Source organism: Delphinapterus leucas, chromosome 9 (genome assembly GCF_059928025.1).
Source record: "Delphinapterus leucas isolate spDelLeu-1000000601 "Yukka" chromosome 9, BTC_Dleu_Yukka2, whole genome shotgun sequence".
Taxonomy (NCBI): domain Eukaryota; kingdom Metazoa; phylum Chordata; class Mammalia; order Artiodactyla; family Monodontidae; genus Delphinapterus; species Delphinapterus leucas.
The window spans coordinates 76,884,462-76,900,257 of NC_143137.1; positions in this window are offsets into that span (position 1 = coordinate 76,884,462).

The following is a 15,796-nucleotide window of genomic DNA, read 5'->3' on the forward strand; positions in this document are numbered from 1 at the left end:
GGGTAAGCAGTTAGGTCGCCTCTGATTCCAGAGGGCTGGGCTGTGGGGAAAGGAGGAAGAAGAAGGACAAATAAAACAGGAGAGCTTTGGAAGGAGGTTATAGTTACCAAAGGAAAAAATTAAACTATTTTGAGCTTCTGTTCGTGATTGGATCTGATTTATTCTCTCTGTGTGTCTGTCTCTGTGTCTTTCTGTCTCTGTGTCTCCGTCTATCTGTTCTCCCATCTCTCTTTCCTTTGTACAACTCTCTATTTAAAAATATTACATTATAGGTAGGATCCCCATAAATAATTCTCAAAACTTCAAACCCTTAGTTGCTACATTGGTAATACTTGGCTATTATAGAGATACAAGCTAAATCCCATTCATGAAGTTACATTTTCAAGACTGGTTAGTTTAAACACAATACTGGATTTTGGAAGGAAAGAAAAACTCTGCGTTTGTGGGGGGCAGAAACTATCTACTTTAAGTAGCAAAAGGTTAGGTAAAATTTGTTGGCATTTTGCTTCAAGTTCTGGAAATGGGTGAAGGCTATACATACTGTAATTGTATTGTAACTTTTATTTGCAGTGAAATTCTTGCATCCATCACCTTTTAAAACAGACCTGCATGTTGTAGAGAACAGAATAAATGAAAAGGCCGAAAGCATCCCTAGCAGTTCCTTCACTGCTTGGCTTTAGAGAAAGGAAAGAGAGAAGAGAAAAGTTAAAGTGAAGTGTTCTTTTGAATCTCACCACCCACTGTATTTTATACTCACCCCTTCCAGTTTTTCTTGTTTATTCCTCCCTCTTCCATAAATAAGGTTACTCAGTCAAATTAAGGTCACAGTTCCGCCAGGGGCTATTACTATCAACAGGGAACAGAGACTTAAGCTATGTGACAAAGTGAGAGAGTGGCATGGACATATATACACTACCAAACGTAAAATCAATAACTAGTGGGAAGCAGCCTCATAGCACAGGGAGATCAGCTCGGTGCTTTGTGACCACCTAGAGGGGTGGGATAGGGAGGGTGGGAGGGAGGGAGATGCAAGAGAGAAGAGATATGGGGATATATGTATATGTATGGCTGATTCACTTTGTTATAAAGCAGAAACTAACACACCATTGTAAAGCAATTATACTCCAATAAAGATGTAAAAAAAAAAAAAAAAGAAAATAATACCAACCCACAGATGAGTACTGAGGTGATGGGAAGCTTTTGGGATCAGGACCTTCTGTGAAATTGCCTTCACAGAGGAAGTAATCATTTCCACCTGTGTGCTTTGTAACTGGTTCTACAACAGTTGACTAACCACTGCTTCCATTTCAGCTTTTCCTTCTCTCTTTGATTCTTTCATTTTCCTTTCTCCTAGGAAGCTGAGCAATTTTGTAGGAGACCCAGGTCTTCCCAGAGGCTTTCCTGAAGGTAAAACTTCTGATTATATTTGGGAGTTTAAATGTTAAGTTGACGTAAGTCATATCCATCCTACATGATATTCTTTCATTTTTGACCTTACTATATTTATGACTTTTGTCATATATTTGACAGATATTTCTGCTACTGTTTCATTGAAACGGAAGAAAGCCACTAAGGTAAGTTCTAGAGACAAACCCTGCAGTGCACATTCAGAGACACGTACTTGACCAGCTCCTGAGGAGCTCAAGGTAAGGTTTCATCAATTACTAGTGTCTTCATTCCCTTATGTACTGTTCCAGGTCAGTGTTGGTATGAAGATGCTCTCCCCAGTGATTCTGGTCTAAAGTTTTAGGAGAATGTGAAGTGTTGGAGAAGATAACCTCTCAAATGGTCCCCACCCCTAACCCACATCCCCAAATACACAGCAACAGCAGACATTGTGTGCCTTGTCCCCAGAGAGACGGGTCAACTCAAAGACATTAAAGATTAAACATAGAAGGAATGTCTTACTGTGGTGATAATGTGATAAATTTCTGTACTTTTTCTCTTTCTTTTGATTGTTATGATTGTTAAGACAAAATTTTTTTTTGTAGGGGGGTAGATAAAATAAGGTTTTTCAATTCAGTTGAAAGGCATACATGTTAAAAATTCTAACTGAAACATGGTAGTTAGGTGAAAGTAGCCAACTGTTTTCATTCATTCAGGAATGACGTGAGCATCTTCTGTGTGGCCAACCTTGTTCTAGGGGTTGGGATGCAGGGATGAGTAAAGCAGATGTCTACATCCTATTCGCTGACATTATTAGGGGGAGAGAAGCAGAAAGTAACCAAGTTGACAAGTACATGCAGAGGACAGCATTTCAGATAAGGAAAATTTTTTAAAAACTAGAGAAAGTAAAGGATGAAGTAACCTCTCCGTGGAGGGGGGCTACTGCTTTAAGCTGGGTAGTTACAAAAGGCTTCTCTGAGAAAGCAAATACAGAAGGCATAACTAGAAAGTATCACCAAGAATTGTGCTTAACTGTACAAAATACAATGCGATATTCTGATAATTTGTGTAAGTTTTATAAGTAGTTGTTTTGAATTGATCTTAATATAGGAAGATGACATTTTTTTGCCTGTTTTAAATGAATAATTTAGGCATTTGCCTCCAGTCTCTAGAATTCATAAGTAGCTGTTATATGCAGTGTTCTTTTGCTTTCCTCCACTCAGTCTTTACACTTTGCTCAATCCCAAGTAGAAATTGTTGGAGAATATTGCTTTGGGTGCCAAAGTATTAGCCTTCCAGGGAATGTGTCTATATGTCATGATTGTGCTTTAATAGGGTAGAAAAATATAAAAGCAAGTTAGAGGTTTAGAACTTAGTTTTTTCTGTAACATGGTCAAGTAGCTTCTGCATCTGGGATGATTTTCTGACTTTTAGTACTTCTTTTCTTATACCAGATGATAACTTTTTTTCCACTCTCCATTATTTTTCTTGAGTAAGTGTCTAAAAAAGACTCTGATACTGAACATGCTCTACTTAGTTGACCTAACCATTAAAATGCTCATCTTAAACTAGCTATCTGGTCTCTACCCCCATTATTTATTGCAAAAACTAGATAATAAGTTTCACAAAAGATAAAAGGCATTGTGTGATGGCTTGGCCGAAGATATTAACAAAAATAATTTAGCTCGGTGTTGTGACTAAGTGATAAAAGGTAATGAACTGGAACTTTCCCATTCAAGTTAAATTCCTCTCAGACTTATTAGTATCAGTTGTAATGGTGTATTTTTTTTTGATGTGGGCACTTACCCACCATCCTAGATGGAGCTGATGCATTTCACACAGGCTGCCAGAGAGCTGTGTGTATGTGTTTCCTCTCTCTGCCAACTAGCAATTGGTCAAATGGCTCCCGCAAGCCTAAGGCTGTTCCGTCTGTTTCTGGGGCCGAGTAACAAGAATAAAGTAAAGTGATGTAGTATGAGTAAAGGAAAAATCAGACTTGTAAAGGGCTATGAAGACTAGAAGTTAAAACATCAGAAGTGCCTTTTTGCAATGTTTGAAGTGTCTCAACGTTAATCAGAGCATAAAAAACGATGTTGTACTTTTTTCCCCCAATGGCAGATACATGTATGTTTTTCTCATATAAATCAGTGACTAAAAGGGAAAAGAAAATGCTACAAGAATGTTGTGAGACACCTGACTGTGGAAATCTTTTGAACGTTCGTGTGGATTCTTGATGTTGTACACACATCCCCGTGTCGTTTTTAATGACAGTATATGCAGAAGTGTTTTAGGAGCAATGGACTATGCAGCTATCCACATAAATTTTTATTACATCTCTAAGAATAAGTCCAAACTGTGTAGAGAAATTCAGTACAATAAAATATCTCAAAGACATTATAACACCAAACCTAAGTACTTGTAACAAAGCGTGCTCCAGTCTGAAAGTCCAAGGTCAGAGGTGTTTTGCTAACACAGAGTTTTAAATATTTCTTAGCCAAAAGGAACCTGTAGAATCTCTAGACACTTGGTTTAAGGAAAGATAGTTTTAATTAGAAACAATCCTGAGCTCTTAGAAATAATATTCCCCCAAAGCAGTATATTATAGCTAGCATTTATTTTGATTTTTCTGTGTTTGTACATAGATCCATAATTTATACCTATAGAATAATTTTTGCTAAGTTGACCATGTGCTTTATAAGCAATGTCTAACTAATCTTCAACACATCTATACATACTGGGGATGGGATCCTGGTTTGTTAGGTCAGCTTAGCAAAGGGAAAATGAATTTCAAAGGAATTAGGTGACTCCAGTAAGGAAAGCTCATTCTACACCCCCAAATATGGCTGTTTTTCAGCAAAATATAACAATTTAAACAAATGATGTTGCCTCGTGGTACCTCTCTCTGATTCTGTTTCTTTCAAGGATTTATTATAGCTCTTTGTTGCTTAATACATACATCTGCATGGTTTATACATTGTCCAGCTCTGCACGTCATTCAAATATGGCTTCCTGTATCATTCTGTCTTTTAAAGACAGACAATCCATTTTATGTTGTCAAATGATTTTGTCAAGGATTCTTGGTAAAATCATATTAAAAATACTGTTTTGAAAACAGGTTGGAACGTGGTAAATCCAATTCTGCTTCATCACTCTGAGAACAATCTGATCATTTCTTGGTCTTGGTTTTCTTAGGAAATCAATGGATGTGGTTTACAAAAGGTCAACTGTGACCTTTCATCTACCATCCCACCAATACCTTCAGATCTGTAGGCTGTTTCTACTTAGTAGTACTGCTCTTGCTTTAACCTGGACGTGACTAAACATAAAGTTCCCTCCTGTATTCCTCCTCTTCTACAGGCAAAGCATTATCTGTTTCTCGGCAAGTCCATTGTTAGCTAACATTCCACTGTCTGAGACCCGAACTCCCTTAAAAAGAATTGCCTTTGACTCTAATTTCCCTCTAGCAGCTCTGACTAATGTGTCTCCAAACTCCGATATCCTAAACTGAGGAAATTTCTCTCCTCCTGTTGTATCCCCTCTAGCCCTTGAACCATGTCTCTCTGTCCTGAAGGCTCTACACTTTGTTAGGAGAATTGTTTGTACTTTGTGTTTCCAAGTCTCACCTTCCATTTACTTTTTTTTTTTTTTTTTGCGGTACGCGGGCCTCTCACTGTTGTGGCCTCTGCCGTTGCGGAGCACAGGCTCCGGACGCGCAGGGTCAGCGGCCACGGCTCACGGGCCCAGCCGCTCCGCGGCATGTGGGATCTTCCCGGACCGGGGCACGAACCCGTGTCCCCTGCATCGGCAGGCGGACTCTCAACCACTGCACCACCAGGGAAGCCCCCATTTACTTTTTAACCTCCTGCAAACCGGCTTCTGTACCAGGTAATAGCTAACTCCAATAGAACATTTTTCATTTGTACCCAATTGGATTTCTTTACTGAATACTTTTATTTAATCCTTCCTTTTAAAGACCCTCACTTCGTCTGTTTTCGTGACCTATTAGCCTTTGGTTGTATTTGTATCCCTTTGTATATTTTTCTTATATGATATGCATGCATTGGATAGGGTCCACGAGGACTCACTTGTATGTGCTTCCCGCTTTTGGTGATGTCCGGAGTTGTGATTTTCGCTCAGAGAGATGAGGAGAGTTAGCCATTCAGGTGTTGGGAGGAAAGCAACATTAACAGACAAAAACATGAAAAGTAACAGAGGTTTAAAAGAATATGATGTGGGGCTTCCCTGGTGGTGCAGTGGTTGAGAGTCCGCCTGCCGATGCAGGGGACACGGGTTCATGCCCCGGTCCGGGAGGATCCCACATGCCGCAGAGCGGCTGGGCCTGTGAGCCATGGCCACTGAGCGTGCGCGTCCGGAGCCTGTGCTCCGCAACGGGAGAGGCCACAACAGTGAGAGGCCCGTGTACCGCAAAAAAAAAAAAAAAAAAAAAGAGAATATGATGCGTCTGGAAGAGGTTTGGCATATTGGTAAGATGCATGTGGTGGTGCATCTGGGGGTAAAAATAAAAAGGTGGGTTAGAGTCAGATAGTGAGTTATCTCAAATGCTCCGCGAAGGGTTTGGACATTGTACAGAATGCTTGGGCTACCGCTGGTAGATTCCAGGCAGTGAAGTGATAAAATCACATTTGAATTTTAGACCACACTGGTGAAAATTTGGAGAATAAATTGAGATCATGCAACATCGGGAATGGAGACAATCTGGGTTGTCTTAAAATCGTAGGAAATTAATGATGAGGGTCTAAACCAGAACTCTGGCAAGGAGATGAAGAGAATGGAATAAATTCTTTTTGGGTTGCAGAACTGACAAAACTTGGCAATCAATTGGATATGGAGTGGGGCTGAGGGAGACAACAGTTGAGGATGAGTCTCACAGATGAGTGGTATTGGAGGAAGGGAAAGGAGATGACGTTTTTGAAAGAAAAATGACAAAGTTAGTTTTGGTTATGATTATCAATTGCCTAAAGAGCAGCCAGATAAAATTGTTCAGGAGGCATGGAGAAAATGCATATAGGGATTAGGTGATTGTTCCTGGTGGCGAAAAAGATTTTGGGGGAGGAAATAATTAACATACAGGTGGCAGCTAAAGCTATGTGTACAGAGCTAGAGAGTAGGAATAGAGTGAGGAAATACGATCGCTCTATCAGTCCTTGTGGATGTGCTTATGCTATAGCACAACACCCTCAAACCTCAATGATGCACAGTAACAAAGCTTTACTTCTCTGTTTTGTTACATATCTGTGGTGGTTGGGATTTGACTTTAAAAAATCCTCCTGAACAACTTGTATATGGAACCTCATTCATCATTATGCAGAGGAAAAAGAGAATGGGATGAAGCTTGGATGGACCCTTACAACTTCTGCCTGTAACACATAAAACTTCTGCTCACGTTTCCATGGTCAAAGCAAGTCACAAGTTGTGACGTCTGAGGGGTCGAGAAGTATAATCGTCTCCCAGGATGGAAAGCAGACATTTGGTAAATAAAAAATGAAATTTACCAGGATTGCCAAGTCAGAATCGAAGAGAACATAAATGTTTAAGTTGCTCTTGGAAAACGGAGTATTTTTGAAGAAAGCTGAAAAGGAGTGGCCAAAAATATAAGTGGAAAACACAGATGAAGTGTTTTTCTTGAAATAGACTAAATGATTTCTTCTTTTTAAATTCATTAATGATTTTTGAAATTTATACACCAAGGGTATATTTGCTTTTAATAATTCATATTTGGAAGGGTAGGGGGGTAAATTTTGTTATTATCTTAAAGGTTTCTTGCAGAGAAATCATCCTGCAAGATAGATTGCCATAGGCAAACGTAAAGTGCAAAGAGAATGCCTTAATACAGGGTTTAAATACACTCTCATACGAAGGTAGAAATACGTTCCAAATTTCTCTTCATAGTTAAAACATGTGTTTTCCTAGAAAATATAAGGATAGTTTTAAATTTCTTATACTCCACACGGTTGAAGGCCTTTAAACTGGTTCTTAAATTTGCTCCTTCCATTTCAGGCAAAATGGAAGGTCCCAAAGATGGAGGTAACATTTATATCTTTGACTTTATGAAAGATGATGTTCATTTTTTTTTTCAGCATGTGAATAAAGTACTAATCCTTGCTCTCTTGTGAAGAGTTGGGCAAACTTCCAGTACCAAGACCTGAATTTGCTGTCAATAAAAAAACAGTGAGACATTAGGTACTGAGGTTGGTTCTGTCTTATTCTGAAATTAAATGTGGAATTAAGAATCAAGATTTTAGTAAATCAGAGCTCTCTGAAACGTTAATTGGCCCTAGGTAACTCTGTGGAGTCACAATTAACTCATGAACTAACTATTTGTGGATCAAAAACCGTATTGAGTCTCTATGGGCATCAACTGTGCATAGAAGATACAAGGCCCCTCTCCAACATGGAACTTATATTAAACTTGGGCAAACACGTTAATCCAACAGTCCGTGCCTTATCTGAGGTTTCACTTTCTGTGGTTTCAGTTACCCATGGTCAGGTATGATCTGAAAATGGGAAATTCCAGAAATAATTCATAAATTTGAAATTATGTGCCATTCTGAGTAGCGTGATGAAATCTCTCAATGTCCCGTTCCATCCTGCCCCGGATGTCAATCATCCTTTGTCCCGCATACTCTGCCCATTAGTCACTTAGCAGCCAGATGTATGAGGACCAGATGTATGAGAGGATATTTTGACTCTGTATAGTTTCTATGCAAAGGCATTACTATTGTGCACACTGGCCCTGGGTAAGTGCAAATACCATTCAGTTTAGAAGAGAGATCTAGAGACTGTGTCTCTTTTTGCTCCAAGATCAAATTTTCTGGGTCCTAGGGAAAGTCAATTAATTATGAAGTTCCATTCTCTGATATCAAGTTAGCCATTCTCGCCTAGCTTCTTCTTACACAGAAAGGATGTTGAGGGAATATTCAAGTTGATTGGGCCATTGGGCTTTTGGGAGTAGACCCTTCAGTATTAAGCATTTTGCTACTGACCACCTGTACATTTATCCACAGCACACAGTAGTGATGATAATGATGATGCTTCGCAGACACTGAGTCCTTACCATGTGCCACATGCCATTCCTTGTGCTTTATGGCTATTCATTCACTTGCCTCCTAACACCCTAGGTACTATTATTACCAGTCTTTTACAAATGAGGAAAATGAGTCACAGAACTCTTCCATACTTGCCTCAGTGTGTATAGCTGGTAAATGAAAGAACCAAGATTTGAATCCAGAGAGTATAGCCATGCAGTAGGGGCTCTTAAACACCTCACTAGAGGACTGGACTGTCGTGAATCCTCCTGTGCAGAGGCTATAAGAATTTGACTGGAAAAAGGCAAAGGTCATGGAATGGGGTTGTGATTTGGGGACAAACTGCTCTCACAAAAAGCCAGAAGTGCCTCATAAGGTATAGTCCTAGGCCTGTTATTACAGCTGGTGTTTCCCAGAGAGAGTGGCTCTGAGTGGGATGCTGGTGATGGTTATTCCCCAGGAGTCAGGAAGAGCCCAACCCCTTAGGGATCTTCAGGCTACAGATTGTGAGATCTTAGCGTGAGGAAACTATACCATATTCATCTTTGTATTTCTAATGTCTGAAAGAAGGCTTGAGGAATTACACATATTAAGTGTCTAGTGGATAAAGAAATGAATCAATCAATCGATCTTGTAGTTACAAGTAGTTCCCATGTGTCTTTTTTTTTTTCCTGGTAAAGTGTTGAGGACGGAGGTAAACTGTGTGAAGCTGAGGACTGAGTCTTTAGTCAGAAGTCTCTCACGTTATTCAGAATCTCATCAGGTATAAAGTAAGAAAAAGGCAGGCAGAAATAAACAACAGTAACAAAACGTCTGGTTATGATGAGCCTGTGGTAGATTCCACAGAGAACTGCAGATGCTTTAATGATGTATGAAGGTTACATTCGCTTGAGGACGATTACAACATTTTGGCATTATTTATAGATATTTTCCCCTTAAAATCTTCACTTAAACCTCACGTCATCTGCTGAGAGGCAAGGGGAGATGAGATTATCACCCGTTTATAAAGCAGATACACAGAGCAAGTAGAGGAGAGGTGACTTGCTCTCTTAGTGAACTGAAAGTCAAGTGGAATTCATTCATCCCATGAACCCATACCAGGGTTTTAAATTCCTAGTTGACTGTACTGAATCTTGAGTAAAAGATACTTCCCACTGTCACGCACTATAAGAAAGCTATTAAACTGCTCAGTTTGGTGTAACTTGTCACTTTCATTTTAAAATGCTTCAGGCCTGTTCATTTCTCACTTTACTGGCTCCACTCAATCTGCCATAGATTCCGGGGACTGTTGGACAGTGAGTTCTGAGTTAAGTCAGATCTTTGAAGCTTGTGAGTTGACCGGGCTTAATCTCAGCAACTGTATATTTTGAATTACAATCTTGCAATATCCGTTTATTTTTTTAAATATGAGAATTATATACTGCTTATCTGGTGTGAGATAATTATTTAACTGGAATTTATTATGAGAGCAAGTAAAATTTTTCTTCAAATTTACCTTATCTTGTTCAAAGATCTTGTAGTTCCTAAACAGTTCTACCAAAGTTACTAGATGTATTTTTGTATCTTACTCTGTGAGCCTTTTAGAAGCTTCAGTTTTCAGTGAAGTCACGTAATGCAGTTGGTCTGCTTCTTTGATCTTGTTTGGGAAATAGATTTGCCTTTCTGTTGATACAGATTTATTGCCGTAATGTGTTTTACATTCAATCAATTTTAAATTCAATTACTCATTGATTTCCTATTGAAAGCTTTCTACGGGACTCATGTAGTGCTGTGTTTGAGGTCCTAAAAGAAATACTACACCTACAGGCAGCAAGAAAGAGAGGAAGAGAGAGGAGAAATGGAGAGAGAAACAGGAAGTCAAGTATTTCCTATTTTCCTGAATGTAATTTCCCTAAAGACACAGTAAATGATGTATTTCATTGGATGTCCTGTTACAAATTACAAGCTTGTTTCCCTTAAAATTTAAACAATGTTTCTTCTCTTCAATCCTGCATGTACTGGATGTTGATTTTATGTTAAGGTCAATTACAGTATCATTAATCTACTATACACTCGAGTTATTTCCAAGTCTTTTAAAAAATGACATAGCAGTTAACATCTGTGGCGAGAATCGTATGCAGTATTGGAGAAAAAATGGGAGATGAATTCTGTAATTGACTTTAGGATTTGCTGATTATTAGAATCGAGGGACATTAAGGACAAATTGGGAAGAAAGTTGAGTTATGGAGGTAGAGGCTGATTCAAGATATGGGTACTGTGATGTACCATTTGCAGTGAACTTGACTGCTTGCTTTAGCATACTTGCTCATACACTACGTATTGGTGTGTCAAGAAGCACCTTGGATTCTGTGACTAATTTCTTATCCGTACACTTTTAATAGATACAGAGAAAAATTTGTCTTGTGACCCAATTCTAGTTTTCCCAATTACTTGAAAATACATGGTTTAGGAGCCAACTAGAACATTGCTTCTTTGCTCTGGAAGTGATCTTTTTGAAACGAGGGGGATAAAATGAAAGGAAAAACAAAACCGGTACCTGAGATCTGTGAATTTTCATGGAGCTAGAAAGCTTTAGGAAAGAAAAGTAAGAGGTTTGGGAAATAAGGACCAATTTAACATGAGAAATTTTACCTGGCAGTACTGTTTATCTCACCAATATAATGGCCTAGTTAAGAGTTTTATTTTAACACCCTATTTATTTCAGCAGCACTTATACCCTGAATGGGTTTGAAAAGTGAGTAGTCTTTTTTTCCAGCAAGTTCTAAAACTACATAAAGATTTAACGAGGTGTTCAAAAGTCAAATAGGCTTTATAATTCACAGAAGCCTTTTTCACAGTTGAAAAGAGAAGGCCTCACCGCCTCTACGCTTGTTAAAATTGTAAGAAAACCTGTACATTAATCTTGGTAGCTATTTTCGAGGAACAAGGAAACTTCTATTTATAGTGATGCAATTTTAGACCAAGAGATGACATGTGGGACTTGGCTAAAAAGTCGGTGGTTTTGTTTAAATTGAACAGTAGTTTCTTGGTTGCTTTCCCTTTGCAACACTCAGATCTACTGAGAAGCCAGACTGTGTTCTATCTATGATGAGGTGGTACGGGAATGGAGTAATTTCATTCAGAGGTGGATACTTGCTCCTGATGAAATGCTCATTTTTAGAAAATATAAGTGTACTCTGAAAATTGAATGCCAGATTTCACGAGCAATATTCCGGGTATTTTTTTTTTTTAAGATGTACGAGTAAGAAAGAATAATAATAATAAAAAAAGTCTTAGAACTTTGGTATGAAGTAGGCTGGAAAATAAAAGGTAGAGAATTTGGGGCAAGTCTTTGAAGACGAGATTGAGATCAGTGGTATCATCGTAGTTTGGGTTTGGCCAGAAGTAGATGTTAGAATGGAGATTATCAAGCAAGTAGTTGGATAAGAGGGACTTGGGGACCAGCATCTGTGAGCGAGTGAGGGGAACAGGACTGGGTAGGGGGAGGAGTTGAACTGTGACAGTTGCGGCAGAGGCTTCGTCTGGCATAAGTGAAACTCTGGATCTGGGCTAGTCCTTCAGAGATGTCCAAAATCGAGGTAAGGTTGTCGGAACTTTCGGTGCAGCTGTCCCTGCAGAGAAGGTGTAACCTTGGGTGAGGCAGAGACCTTCCTCCGAGGGCAATTCAGCTCTGAGCTCAGCAGACGACCATCTGTGCAGCTGGGGAATGAGAGGTGGCAATTCAGTGGGGCTCTTGCTTCGTCCCCTTGGAGAAGTATTTACTTTTTATGAGAATAAGACATCCAGAATTGCAGAACCTAGAATTTCAGGAACTGGAAGCACTAATTTCCAAAGAAAGGAAATTAAACCATGATCTCTTCTACATCTCCCTTCTTGGTTCCATGTATTTAACCTGGTAAAGAAATATAACTGTAATTGATTTGGGGTATATGCTGGGTCCCGGACGATGACGCCTTATATGCTCAAGGTGATCATTTCTCAGCAGGTAGCTGCACCTTTAAAAATCCATTTAATTGTTCTATCGGGCCAGCAGCTTCTGTATGGTATGTCGTAGAACCACTCTATCCCATGATCATGTTCCCACAGCAATTCTCCTCTGCTGGGAGAGGTTCTTTAATATTCAGTATGATGTTATATGGATCTCATATCAGGGGAGCAAACGTTCTGTTGACCTTTACGTAGATATTAGTGCTCGCTGAAGCCTTGTGGGTAGGAGAAGCAGCCAATGATGGAAGATATACATAATTATTGATCTCAGTCAAGATGATTCACTGTCTATTCTCGGATGGAAAGTTTCCAGTGTAATCAACTTGCTACCATGTTCCTGTTGGTCTCCCGGAAGGATGGTGCAGTACTGGCAGTGTTGTGCTAGAGCTGGCTTGAGTTGTGTCTCAACTGGTGACTGTGCCCATCTCTTCAAGTCTCTAAGTTCAGTAATGTCCTGTTGGTAACTTCAAGTTCACCATGCTGAAAATATTACACCACAGAGATGACGGCTTTTTTTTCTTTGATAACCAGTTGTTAAATAGTTACTAATGTCCTACTGTATTTTGGAATCTGAGATTTGATCTCTGTTGCTGAAAATTTAGGCATTCAATATGGGTAGTAGCTAAATCAGGCTTAGTGAAAGGGACCCCATGTTACTGTTCACAAGTCCAGAGCATTGTGATGGCCAGTGACAGAGGCTGGCAGATACCAAATGACTGACTCATTCTGTCTATGTTATTGGTGCCATTTCTTTGGTGGATGCTCTTGGGTGGCCTTTCACATACAATACAAAGAAGTTCCCATAGATCTATATATACATTTTCCCCAGCCCTCCTAGTTTTCCGGCCTTTATCTTTCCATGTCCCTGACCTGATAGCCAAGTCATTCACGGCTGCCTATGAGATTTCAGATCTTCTTATTTCAGGCCATTTTCCCTGTATGAAGTGGATGGTCTACCCTGTCCAAAGCTCTGACCATTCCAAGGACTCTCCCCTATGGCTGACTTTCACCGCTGACTTTCACCATCATTCCCTGGGTGAAGATAACCTGCATTAGCAGTTTTTCAAATTCACATACTGAGCTGATGTATCTATGATCCCAGGGTAACTTTTTTTGTTTTTTGCCTCCATCATCTAGTTTTTGTTTTTGTTTTTTGTTTTTTTTTGCGGTACGCGGGCCTCTCACTGCTGTGCCCTCTCCCGTTGCGGAGCACAGGCTCCAGAGGCGCAGGGTCAGCGGCCACGGCTCACGGGCCCAGCCGCTCCGCGGCACGTGGGATCTTCCCGGACCGGGGAATGAACCCACGTCCCCAGCATCGCATCATCTAGTTTTAAGGGATCTCCCTGACATAGTCATAGTTCTGAGATGAGAGAGACCAAAATCTGCTTCAGTTGTTAGTGAACCAGACCCTTGTGCCTTCTGTACCTGCTCATGCTCCATCCCACGTGTTCCGTGTGATCTTACAAGGTGTTATTGTTGGGTCCACCCTACATTAGGACGGAATGCAACTCATTATGAGGTATTCTGGCTGCATGGTCATTTGCCGTATCTCCACCAAGGCCCAGAAGGACAATGCAGGTCACTTTTCAAATGATACTCAACTCCCTGCTGCAGATGGCATGGCCTTGATCAAGGAGTCTAGGAGTCTGTGTTGTAATTTTACTGCTGGAGAATTCTCTACATTGCATCTTTTCCCGCCGTCCATACTTCTAAAGCCACGGGGTATGCTGGATCATATGGTCCAAGAGGCAGGGATGCTTGCACTGAAAACTGGGCCTGCTGCAAAGCTCTGTTCTCTCCTTGGTCCCACTCAGTGCTGGCAGCCTTTCGTGTAATCCAGTACATGTATTTACTGGATTTGGAGCAAAACTCCCAAATCTTGCCTCTAGATCCTGAAGAGTCCAGTCAGATTGTGTTTCCTTAGCTGTGGGATATGTGATGTAATAATGTCCTTTAATTATTTTGGTATTTTTCTAACTTTGTGAAGTTCAAGATTAATAGAAGTACATTTAAAATTAATACTTATCTGTTAATCAATGGTAATAGACTCAAAAAAAATAATAATCTGTCCTTTGTAAAGGACATGTCCTGGAATGCCCCAGACCATAAGACATATAAAAATTTCACTGATACTAATCTTCTAGAGTATATATACTTTATGAAGGCCTCCAACGTATTTAGGACAAAAGTATATTTTGGTTTGATTAATATGCTTTCATTTCATTTGATTAACCAAACGGATGAACCAGTAATCTTGTTTGATTAACATGTTGTCATCAACGTATGGACTAATATAAGATTGTGAAGATGATCTAAACGTTGCAGAGTACTTCAGACAATATAATAGAATGCAGGAGGGTAAAGCTAGCCCTGGGGGGAAACTCGAAATAAATACTGTTGTCAGTCCCATGTGAATGTGATCTGCTTCTTGATAGATTTAGGAAAAAAAATATTCTTCAAATTCATGGTAGTTTACCTCAGGTCTGTTGATGTAGCAAAAATAGCACATCAGGCTCAGGAGTTGCAGTTGGGGTTACTGCCTTATTGAGTTTGCAGCAGTCCATTGTTATCCTTCAATCCTGTTTGGTTTGTGTAAGGACCAGCATGGAAAGTAAATGAGGATATGATGGGACCATCAGCCCTCTATCTTTTAAATACTTAGCTATTGTTTTTTTTTTTTTTTAACATCTTTATTGGAGCATAATTGCTTTACAATGGTGTGTTAGTTTCTGCTTTATAACAAAGTAAATCAGCTATATGTATACATACATCCCCATATCTCTTCCCTCTTGTGTCTCCCTCCCTCCCATCCTCCCTATCCCACCCCTCTAGGTGGTCACAGAGCACCGAGCTGATCTCCCTGTGCTATGTGGCTGCTTCCCACTAGCTATTGGTTTTATGTTTGGTAGTGTATATATGTCCATGCCACTCTCTCACTTCGTCCCAGCTTAAACTTCCCCCTCCCCGTGTCCTCAAGTCCAGTCTCTAGTAGGTCTGCGTCTTTATTCCTATCCTGCCCCTAGCTTCTTCATGACCACTTTTTTTTAAGACTCCATATGTATGTGTTAGCATATGGTATTTGTTTTTCTCTTTCTGACTTACTTCACTCTGTATGACAGACTGTAGGTCCATCCACCTCACTACAAATAACTCAGTTTTGTTTCTTTTTCTGGCTGAGTAATATTCCATTGTATATATGTGCCACATCTTCTTTATCCATTCATCTGTCAGTATACACTTAGGTTGCTTCCATGTCCTGGCTATTGTAAATAGTTAGCTAGTTCTTCTTGAGATACAGTCTAGGTACTTAATTTAATCTTGGCTGGAAGTGGGGTTAGCTTCAGAGGCTCCCATCTGGCTCTCCCCACTATGAAGCT